The 11,575-nt window shown below is 37.5% G+C and overlaps 1 long non-coding RNA gene across 1 annotated transcript; it reads right to left on the reverse strand.

Moving 5' to 3' along the window:
* Positions 1-4,716: 4,716 nt before the first annotated feature.
* On the reverse strand, positions 4,717-11,173 carry LOC127631463 (uncharacterized). The gene is made up of 3 exons (XR_007968959.1): positions 11,051-11,173; positions 4,960-5,074; positions 4,717-4,827 (listed from the first exon to the last, which is right to left on the reverse strand). It is a non-coding gene; the product is annotated as an uncharacterized LOC127631463 (long non-coding RNA).
* Between the last annotated feature and the right edge of the window lie 402 nt (positions 11,174-11,575).

Genomic DNA, 11,575 nt, shown 5'->3' on the forward strand with positions numbered 1-11,575 from the left:
CCATTATTGTTCCATCTTGCCCTGGAACCATTAGCAGCCACAATAAGGAAGACGATTTTCCAGGGGTGGTGGAGGGAGGTAGGGAGCATAAGCTTTTGCAGATTATATATTATTATTTGTCTCTGACCCTACTAGATCTATGCCTTGCCTCCACAGATTTATTCATTCCTTTTCTAAGTTCTCGAGATACAGATTTAATTAGTCTAAATCCAAAGCTTTGGCTCTGACAGCATACTGCCCGGCAATGTCTTTTCAGCCGGGGTCCTTTCATTTCAAGGGATTCAAATTATTTGGGTATTTTATTCCCAGCAAATTTGTGTGATTTAGTTTAAGCTAATTTTAACCCTTTAATAAAAAGATTTGAGTGATGTGGGCAGGTGGGCTTTATAACATTTATCAATGATTGAGAAGGTTAGTGTTATTAAAATGAATTGTATTCCAAAACCCGCTACAGCCTCTCCCTCTAGATGCAGGGCTCCAGACTAAAAAAAAATGACTAAGGAGCCATTGGCTACTAAACTGAAACATTAAGGAGCCAAATGGCTGTTACCAAATCACAGAATTGCTTGATTTAGATTGTTGTTCAGAAACAAGATAGAAAGCAGAAGAAAAGAAAGACAGTTGATAACCTATTAATCTGAGGTTTAGTAAACAGTATACAATATATAGTTGAGAAGTTTACATTCCCTTTAGTCTCATAAATGTTCACAGCCCTTTCAGAATTTATATAAATATAAGAGATAAAATATATATTTTTATTTAATACTAATCTTCACAATCTACATTATAGATAATTACATAAAGTATAGTATGCATACAGTAGTTTTTGTCTTCTTAAGCATCAATTAATGTTTTCACCTTGTGTAATAGTTGTGAACAAGTCTCTCAATTGTCACAAGTGTCAAAAACTTGTAACCTAAGCTCCTATGTTCAAACCTTAATTTCTTTTCGGGTGATTCATGAAAAAGATCCGGTTCAAAAGAATAATTTGGTCACGACTCTCTCACGCTGGGTTTGTTGTTGTTGCATGCGGTGCAGCAAGCTCATCAGAAACAGAACGGGTGAAAAGTGGCGCGCTCCAAAGCTATATTCAATAACTCACAAGGTGATATCTGACGAAACTGCATATGAACGCACACAACCCAACTGTTGTCAATGGTGACTAGATTTTAAATAAGTCGCAATCAATTATTTTTGGTCAAATTTGCACTAATTTTAGTCACAGTCTGGAGCTCTGAGATGTTCCCCTCTCTTATTTCAAGCAATTTGATAGTATAGCGAAGTCCTTCATTTGGAATGGCAAACGTCCCATATTACATTTCAGTAAGCTGCATAGGCCGATTGACAAAGGTGGGCTAGTCCTACCCAAGATTTTGTTTTATTATTATGCGTTCAGTCTCAGACATTTGGCTAATTGGTCACTTCCATCTGAGAGAGCACCTCCCTGGTTATGTATTGAACAGGAAGTTCTTGCCCCTATTTTGCAATTGCAAAGCCTTTCTATCAAACTAACCGGAGAAGTTAAGTTACACCCCGTTATCTCACATTTGCACTCGGTATGGACAAAAGCATCCAGAGTGTTTAATTCGGACATTTATTTAAATGTTGCCTTAAGCATATGTCTGAACCCAAAAATATGTATTAATAAGACCCCTTTCTGCTGGTTAGAGTGGATTGTGAGGGGGGGTTACTACACTCAGTGACCTAAAATTTGGTTCAACATTTTGGGATTCCCAGATCAATTATTTTTTTTTTTAAGTATTTACAGCTGCACCACCTGCTCTGTACTATTTTTGGGAGTAGCATACACCCTCCTAAAGAGGCAGACACTCTGGGAGTGGTGGTTACTGCTTTTGGAAAAGGTTGAGGCATCAGTGTATTACTCCCTGCTAATTCAGAGTCTGGGGGATGGAGATTTAACTTCTATCAAAAGATTAAGGGATAAAGATTTATACTTGGCATTGGAGGAGAAAGTGTGGGCAAGGATTTGAAAAAAATGAGATGCAAGGGCCTGCCTTATGCAATTCATGATTTTACATTGATTCTATTAGACACCCTCTAGATTATATAGGCTTGGTCTTAAATACACACCCACCTGCTGGTGATGTCAATGGGAAGATGGAGACACAACCCATGGGGTAATAATTGGGGTTAAGAATTGATTCTGTTTGTATATGTTTTGCTGTTCAAATCAATAAAAAAAAAGTTAAAAATCACAAAAAAGCACAATGCTTGCAGTCCATTTTAAAATGACTCCAAAACATAGCCACATTTGTGATGCACATGACAGCAAATTCAAATAGTTTTTTGATATCAAATAGTGTTCTATGACAGCGTTTGCAGACTAAACTGTTTCTGAGAGTGCTGCAGGTCCCTTCTGCACCCCTTGAAATCATGTTAGTAAGTGGTCGTACCCTGCCAGATACACATTTATTTAGGCCAAGTGTTACATAATCGAGGGTCAAGTTTTATTTTTTGGGGGGGCGACTTTGTGAAAAGTCAAATGAAAACACACATGCAACAATCAGATAGGAGAGGATCGCAAGAAAATGACTTCATATTCGCCATAGAATGACCTAACATGCCATGTAATTGAGGCCATGTGTTTAACGCAATTTAAAGTGCCAAGTTTTGAGGTGCCTTGTAAGATTGACCTGAAGGTTTTAACTTTCTGTCTTGGATACTGCAAAAACAAAGCCTGATGTCATTCAAGACCCTCCCAGACAATTCTAACTCTGCGGCGAGAAGCCAAACGGCATTGCATAACTGAGGTTAAATAGTGATTGCTCACCCAGGATTCTTATGATTCAAATTAGACCACAGTCTGAACTCTTTCCAGATCCTATCAACCATGTGCTGCTGAACTTCATAAGCCTGTCTTATATTCTTGCAACTCTGAAATGAAGCCTTGGGCTGGTATTTGAGGGAATCAGATGAACAAAGTTTTTACAGATAATGCCCTGTAGATTCTCGTAATATGTGCTTTAGCACAAACCACAATGACAGTAGTTACAAGGAACCGGTTAATCCAAAATAAGAGGCAGACATAGACAAAACAAACAAGCCTAATGTAGCTTGTATAAGTGTGTACTCTAAATACACATATATTGCTCTGCCATGCAAATGCTAATTCTGTACCATACTGGACAGCATACAGCAGCCATGTACACAACAAAGTCACAGGTTAAATTCTTAAAAAAATAAATAAGGCTTCCTTCGCCATCTTCCTGGTTTAACTTGACTAACTCCAAACTAATACTAAGCTTAAATAAAATGTTGGTTCACATCTTAGTCAAAGTTATTAATTGTGATGTCAACTGATAAAATCATATGTTGAAAAAGACCTTCACTCTAACTTTTGTTTGATTCTGTCCAAAACAGACAGGCTAAACTATGGAGTTACCCATTTCGAACTTGAATCCAACATTAATATAAACTCTCAAACACAGTGAGGGTCTGAATATTAAACTTAGAGTTTGAACATTAAACCGTTAAAAACAGGTCATAGACTGTTAAGAATACTCCCCCTGGTGGAGATACTGCATATCAAAAGATGTACTGAAACCTCAACTCGGTGAAGGCAATTTTTGAAATGTACCTTTATTATGAAAAACTCAATTCTTGAACAAAGATTAAATATGTGGTACAATTCATAAAAAACATTAGGGATTTTTTTGTTGATTTATGAACCACTGATGCCCCCCATCAGGGGGAGGGGGGACCTTGTCAGACCTGAGGAAAATTCAAGTAGATTGCAGTGGTCTAGCAAATCACCTACTGAACTTGCAATTGTACACTTAAAGGAATAGTTTACCCATATATAAAAATTCTCTCCTCATTTACTTGCACTCATGCCATCCCAGATCTGTATGACGTTTTTCTGCAGAACACTAATTAAGATTTTTAGATGAATAACTCAGCTCTCTAGGTCCAAATACAGTGCAAGTGAATGGTAAACAAATCTTTAAAGATCCAAAAAGCACCATAAAATTAATCCATACAACTCCAGTGGTTAAATCCATGTATTCTGAAATGATCTAATCGATTTTGGGTGAGAACAGACCTTTGTTTGTCTTCTGCAGAAAAAGTCATACACATATTGGAAAAATGATGAGATCATTTTCACGTTTGAGTGAACTATTCCTTTTAAATGTACAAAGTTAGGCTGATAAATTTATAAACTTTACCCAGTAGTATTATCAAGGAAATGACAGGAAACAACACAACTCATCCCAAAAGATTTTGTACCTGAACCAAAACAGACAGTTATTGAAGTGCAGAGAACAGACATGATCACTGCAAAGTAGAACTGTTTCAGCAGCACCTGCGGATAGTTGAACTTCCTCAACTGGCGAAGGAAGTGCAACCTCTGCTGTGCCTTTTTCACAATGGAGTCAATGTGGGTCTCCTACTTCAGGTCCTGTGAGATGGTAGAGCCCAGGATCCTGAATGATTCAACTACTGCCACAGTGCTGTTCAGAATGGTGAGCGGTGTCAATGTTGGGGTGTTTCTCCCAAAGTCCACTATCATCTACACTGTTTTGAACGTGTTCAGCTCCAGGTTGTTTTGACTGCACCAGATAGCAAGATGTTCAACCTCCTTTCTGTATGCAGACTCATCGTCATCCTGGATGAGGCCGATGATAGTAGTGTCATCTGCAAACTTCAGGAGCTTGACAGAGGGGTCTTTGGCAGTGCAGTCATTTGTGTACAGGGAGAAGTGTAGTGGGGAGAGCACACATACCTGGTTGCTGAACGTACAAGTGTGGAAGTGAATTTCTCCAGTCTCACTAACTGCTGCGTATCTGTTAGAAAGTTGGTGATCCACTGACAGATAGAGGTGGGAACAGAGAGTTGGTTTAATTTAGTCTGGTTTAATGACACAATATTATTCCCACATGACACACTGTTTTAGATGATTTCCTCGTCAGTGTTGGTTAGAATGTCAGGCTCTCTCACCATTTAAGTTGTTTGACTTCCTCCATAGTCCAGACCTCACATTACAGCCAACAGGGAGAAACTGCTGTCCCCCCTACTCACAGCTGCACAGGTTCTGAGCAGCAGTGGCACAAACCTAGAACCCAGGTGATGTTTTCAACACTACCACAATTAACATATTATGTTACATCATGTGTCTCACTTCTTCCTGGTTATGTCATGTAAATCGCATCAACTTTCAAGGCTGCACACAGCATCCTTCCTTATGAAAATATGTGATCATATGAGCTAAACAAAATGTACACAAAGTAAATAAGTTCTTGTACAACATTTCTTGACAGGGCTTTAAACCTGGTCTAACAAATGAGATGGTGGTGTTGTCAGCTAGGCCCAAGGGGAAAAGATTGGCAGAAGGGATTACCGGTAGGTAAAGTGTAGGAATGGGCAGTATGTCAGCTACATGAATTAAAATATGTACTTGAAATGTAAAATTGTACTTTGTATTTTTAGACTAGTCTTTATTAGACTTTAGATGAACCTCTAATTAAACTGAATGTCCATACACAGAGACACACACATACGTACACAACATCCCTGTAGCATAGAGCTACACAACACTGAAGTAGAATTTGACATGAAAAGCATTAATTTATGATGATAACAAACAGTAAATAAACGCTTGTCTAACTGTTCAGTCGTGTATATTTTCACGAGTAACTTGTACAAAGGGGCCTGTGACCGAGCCTGTGACCTTCCAGACATGACAGTTCTGTGTGTGAATGAGATTTACCAAGGAATGCCAAGGGAAACTGCTCCACCCAAAACAACAATGGGAATAGCAGGGGATGTACTATTTGTGGGCAGTGCCTTTGGAAAAGTTCAAGAAGGGAGTGTTCTCTCCTATCACCTTCTAGCATGGAGTCCACCAAAAACTTGCCCACATACCACCACACCACCACGACATCCTTACCCCTTTATGGCTACTGTCTTGGTCCCTCAGAGTGCTGTTTTGTGTTAAGCTACCATCAGCAGATGCACATGAATTCTCTAGCAATATCAGAGGTCATGGCGACCAAATTGAGAAAAGCAGAAGGCAGCAAAGCACACCGAAGGAATGGCATCAATTAAGAAAGCCACGTGTGACTTCCTCTAGATTCAAGTACTTGTAAACTTTGTGACACGACTGTCAGCATTTTGTTATTCATGCTATTTAAACTTATGGTGTTTGTATATATTAATATATTTCTAGAGAGTTTTGCAATGTGAGAGGACAGTCCTCAGCAGAGAGTCTGGCACTGAGAATTTTGAGGCCAGGCTATCAGAGTGGAGAAATTAAGAGGGGCCTTCAGATGGAGCCCAAAGCAGTAGAGGAATACTGCTTTGTTAAAGGGGACCTATTATGCAAAATTCACTTTTACATGGTGTGTGTACATAAATGCGAGTTGGCAGTGTGTGTACACAACCACCCTACAATGTTAAAAATCCACCCACTCCTCTTTCTTACATTTCTATTACCGGTAATCAAAAACTGTGTGTCAAAATGAATGGTTTTCGTTTCTGCTCTAAAGTGACAACAACTCATTACCATTTCAGAATGGTGTGATTTTGTAGTTTACGCTGAAGATGACAAAGAATATTAAGAGATGGGAGAGTCATAAAAACAATCAAACAAAAGGTTGATTACTTTTACCTACTTATGCTTTTGGATTGAAAATTTCCATTATTAACCTTCAATCAGTTCATATGTTTTGGTTCAGGTTTTATTGCTCATTTTTACAAATCTATACAAAACTTGAAATGATATGTATTGTTCACTGGTATAAATCTCTACAAATGTAGAGGCTGGCTTATATTATTCCGGAAGTTGTAATTAACGTTCCATGCATATAGCTAATTGGAGCTCCACACCGAGGCTGCCATCCGCAACGCCATCTTTTATCTATTGTATCTCAGTAAATGTTCACATCAACCAATGGGGAACATAGTTTATCTCAGCGATTTAGAATGTGGCATGATTGTTGGTGCCAGACGGGCTGGTTTGGGGATTTCTGTCTGCTGATCTCCTGGGATTTTCACATGCAACAGTCTCTAGAATGTATAGACAATGGTGCGAAAAACAAAAAAACAACAAAGCAGTAGTTCTGTGGACAAAAACACCTTGTTGATGAGAGAGGTCAACAGAGAATGCCCAGACCGGTTTTCAATCAGTTTATGGGAGCCTCCTGCTGTGTTTAGTATTGCATACTAAAATTAGGGGTGCACCGATCGATCAGCCACCAATCAAAATTGCCCGATATTCGTCTTAAATCCATGATCGTACCTAGAATAAGGGCCGATCTTTTGTGCACCATGTAGGGAATCACACACACTGCCCCTCTAATAAGCGCTTGCTCAGCCCTTGTAGTGAGACAGAGCGGCCTTTGGAGGGTGAGATGCTGGCAATTCTAAGCATTCACAAATGTAAATTTTAGACATGATGTAATTCACTTGAATACGTCATTTTGTTTTTAAAAAAATTTGAAAGAATTACACGCGTATGAAAATTAAGTTTCCCATTTTTTTAAGAGTCATTATGGTAGTTATTCTGACTCATAGCACAGTGACCAGGAAGAGGATAAAGAGACTGCTAATGGGAATAAAAAACGAATTAAACAAAAAATAAACACGCAAATACAAATCTGAGTACACGTGATATAATGCGAGTTGTGACAATCAGACATTGTGTGGAGTGATTGAGCCTTCATGAGTGCTTTTAGCTTTACTCTCTTTAACATAAACGCTCTGCTATGAATTAGTCATTCATTCCAGCGCCATTCTGTGAGGACCCCAATTTTAATCAGATTAATGTTGGTTATAATACCACTTAAAACAGATATAACCGTTTAACCTTCAATAACGACGCAGCATGTTCATGCATTTGGTTAATAATTAGTGATTTGTGTTACAACACGCCAAAGACAGTAAACAAATTTTTAGCTCTTATATTTTAATGCATCTCTGCTGTGTGTGATGCTCTCATGGTTTTTGTTTGCCAGTATGTCACAATGACTTTTTGATATTGACAATAGAACTATGCATAACTGTTTTCAATACACATAAATGTTAGCAATTCATAATTAATGTCATTATAAAACCTTTTTATAAACGCTTAATAAAAAGGTTTCTTTTTTTTAACATTAGTTAATGCATAACTAATGGTAACATGAACAAATAATGAACAATATATTTATACAGCATTTATTAATCGTAATGTTAGTTAATAAAAATACAATTGTTCATTGTTAGTTCATGGTGCATTAACTTTTGATTTTAAACATGTATTAGTATATGTTGTAACTAACATTAACTTAATTAGTAGGGCTGTCAATCGATTACAATTTTTAATCAGATTAATTACATGTGTCCCGATTAATAATTCACGATTAATCGCATATACAAATATTTGCTGAGAAAGCCCATCATATAACATCAATTCAATATATAATGATTATACATATTTATATCAATATATAATTATACATAGTTATCTTTAAATATTTTAAAATTATATCAATATATAATATATATATATATATATATAAAATAACAAATATTCAGATAATTAAAATGCTTTACATTCTTGTAGCAGAAGAGTTAATCATTGATAAAGCCAAACAAGAAGCGGCTTTAGAATACAATGTATTGTTTACTACCATATTATTGATCATAAGACAATCATTGGCACACAGTTCACAGCAATCCATTTCACAAGTGAATTTGTCAATCAGTTGGAGATTTATTTATTTTATGGAGGGCTTGTTTAAGAGCCTGTCAATCTACACCTGCGTCAGACATGCTTGTGTCGCATCTCGGGCTGTTGCATCACAAACATAAAATGTTTAGTTCACTGTTTCAAGTTAAATATAGTTTAATACTCAATCTTTAAACACATCTTCATATCCCTTAGTTCGCATTTGCATTCCTTCAAGTGTTTTGAACGCATGTTCAAAACACGCTGAGGCAGTGGTGGCTCAGTGGTTGAGACTCAAGGTTACTGACCAGAAGGTCAGGGGTTCAAGCCCAAGCACCACCAAGATGTCACTGTTGGGCCCTTGAGCAAGGCACTTAACTCCAGGTTTCTCCGGGGGGATTGTCCCTGTAATAAGTGCACTGTAAGTCGCTTTGGATAAAAGCGTCTGCCAAATGCATAAATGTAAATGTAAATGTAAATGCATGTCTTTGTTGTGGGTTGTTTTCTTCACTGTATAAACTGTGCGTTGCTCATACAGCTGTAATTTCACTTACTGCACTCTGGAGTAAACAGGTGGTATTACAAGCTTGCATTTCTTAGGAATCTTTCTTATTATGGTGCAATTAATTGCGTTAATTTTTTTAACGTGTTATTTTTTTGTCAAATTAATTGCACTGAATTAATGCATTAAATCGACAGCCCTATTAATTAGTTCATGTTAACTACAGTAATGTTGTTAAATAATGTTAACAAATGGAACCTTTTTTTAAAGTGTTGCCATAATTTTACTGTGTGGGCATAAACATATAACTGCAGCATATAACTTGCAAACGTGAGGCAAAAGGCACGTTTAGAAAAGATCTTTAGCACAGTGCTATGTGATACATTCAAAGACAGTGGCACGGCCACAAAGTTTTGATATTTATGCATGCATGCAATAAGTCTAGGCACAAATGCATTGGCTAAACTGGCTGGTTCAAGTGCAATTCCGTTTTTCTCTGGTTATTGCACCATCTGCATGCATCAAAGCATACTGCAGTGGATACTGTATCCCACAATACAATTCTCTCAACTTGACCTTAAATTATCACATGTAATTTTAAGCAAAATAAGTGGGGGTTTTTTATCTAAAAAATTACTAATAGGGAGACGGTTACTATGCAATTAAATGTGCAATCTAGTAATCTAAAACGCTTACATAAACATCCTTTATACTGTTTTAAATACTATTCATAAAATAGTAGTAAGCATATACAGTATACAGTATATTTTACAGTAAGCAGTACGCTTGTATTCCATTCCAAACACAGCTTCAAAACCCCTTATTTGGTCTCAAACATGAACCCATATCTGAACAAAAGCCTTCAGATTCTCACAGGCCCAAGTTATCATCTCTAATAACAATGACATTTCGGGTGCAGGAACAGGCCCCAGGGCTAACATTATGAAATGTCTTGCCACAGGGAGTTATCCTCCTGTCAATGAGATGTAGTCCCTACTTGCCATAAGACAAGACTAAATGTGACATGGGCTAGACAGCGTTTATCTACTTTTCATGCACCATCTCCCCTTGTCATTAACAAACGTATTCAACTGGATGATGTTGTCTAGTTCCAAAATGGTGACTATCATTTCTGAGAATTTTTAAGCAGGCACAATTAAATGACATGGCTGTTCATTGTCACACACTACAGATACAATGCCACAAATGTTGTGAGCATGTCTACACTGAGTGATTGAGAGAAAACCTATTTCAAAGTAATTAGGAAATATGGGAAAAAACAATGTCAGACTTTATAAAATTCCTACAGTTGATGAGTAAACAAATGTAAAAGTTCTAACCATTAAAACAGACGCAGCTGGAAATAAGACTAGTTTTCCAAATACATCTTAAATGTTTAAGGAGACTATTATAAAAAGATCTGCTCGGGACACATGGGGTTAAGAAATAACACCCTTAAAAGCAAACATTTACTTCATCATTATCGTAATCACATTCAACAGAACGTCAGTGTAGAATAAAATGAATCAAGTACACTTCACATGAAACACTTCAGATCAGTAGTCAGCAACACAGCTATCACAACTACCTCACAAAACTGCTGAAAACCACTCTTTGCACTAGCTAACAGCTCGCCGAATTTCATGGAGCATTTTTAAGTGGTTTAAGTATCATGCATGAATACCAGACATGAAACTGTGGTTTTTAAACAGGATAAAGTGTGACCGGCTAGTTTTTCTACACTACTGCACGTATATCACTGATAAGCTCAGTGTGGTTCTGCGCTTGCGCAGACGAAGAGTACTCCCAGCTACTGCTGGGAAATGTACAAAATAATTTAATAACAAAAGACAAACTGCTGAATTAGAGAGGGAACTCACCAGCACGCATGGACTGGAGGTTGTGCTAAGGGTTGGCGACCGTTGTACGGTGACCAGCGCCATTCACGCTCCAGGAGGTGAAGATGTAGAAGACGATGTGCTGCTGCTCCCAGAGAAAGCTTTGCAGCGTCTTCGATTTCTGTTGAGATCTGCGCATGCGTGATACGTACCAGGTGTCAAACCACTATCAGCACACTTCTCATGTTAGGTCTCGCTCTTATGTGTTATATAATTCAAAATAATGCGTATAGATGGCAATGACGTCAATGTTGAATGTTTTGTGGATACCAACAGAATACATATGAATTGTTATTTACACTGGGACTTATCATTTGGCTAATAATAAAGGATGTTATCTACATAAATGGGCTGTGAATGCAAGTTAAAGAGAAGTTGACATGAAATGTAAAGCAAAAACAGTAGTGCACTGCACAGGGTGACATACTTAATCTAAAAAAAAAAAAGTAAATCGAATTGTATTAGTATCATACATGTTTATGTAAGGAATAATTGACGACAGACCAT

The sequence above is a fragment of the Xyrauchen texanus genome, chromosome 38 (assembly GCF_025860055.1).
Source record: "Xyrauchen texanus isolate HMW12.3.18 chromosome 38, RBS_HiC_50CHRs, whole genome shotgun sequence".
Lineage (NCBI taxonomy): Eukaryota > Metazoa > Chordata > Actinopteri > Cypriniformes > Catostomidae > Xyrauchen > Xyrauchen texanus.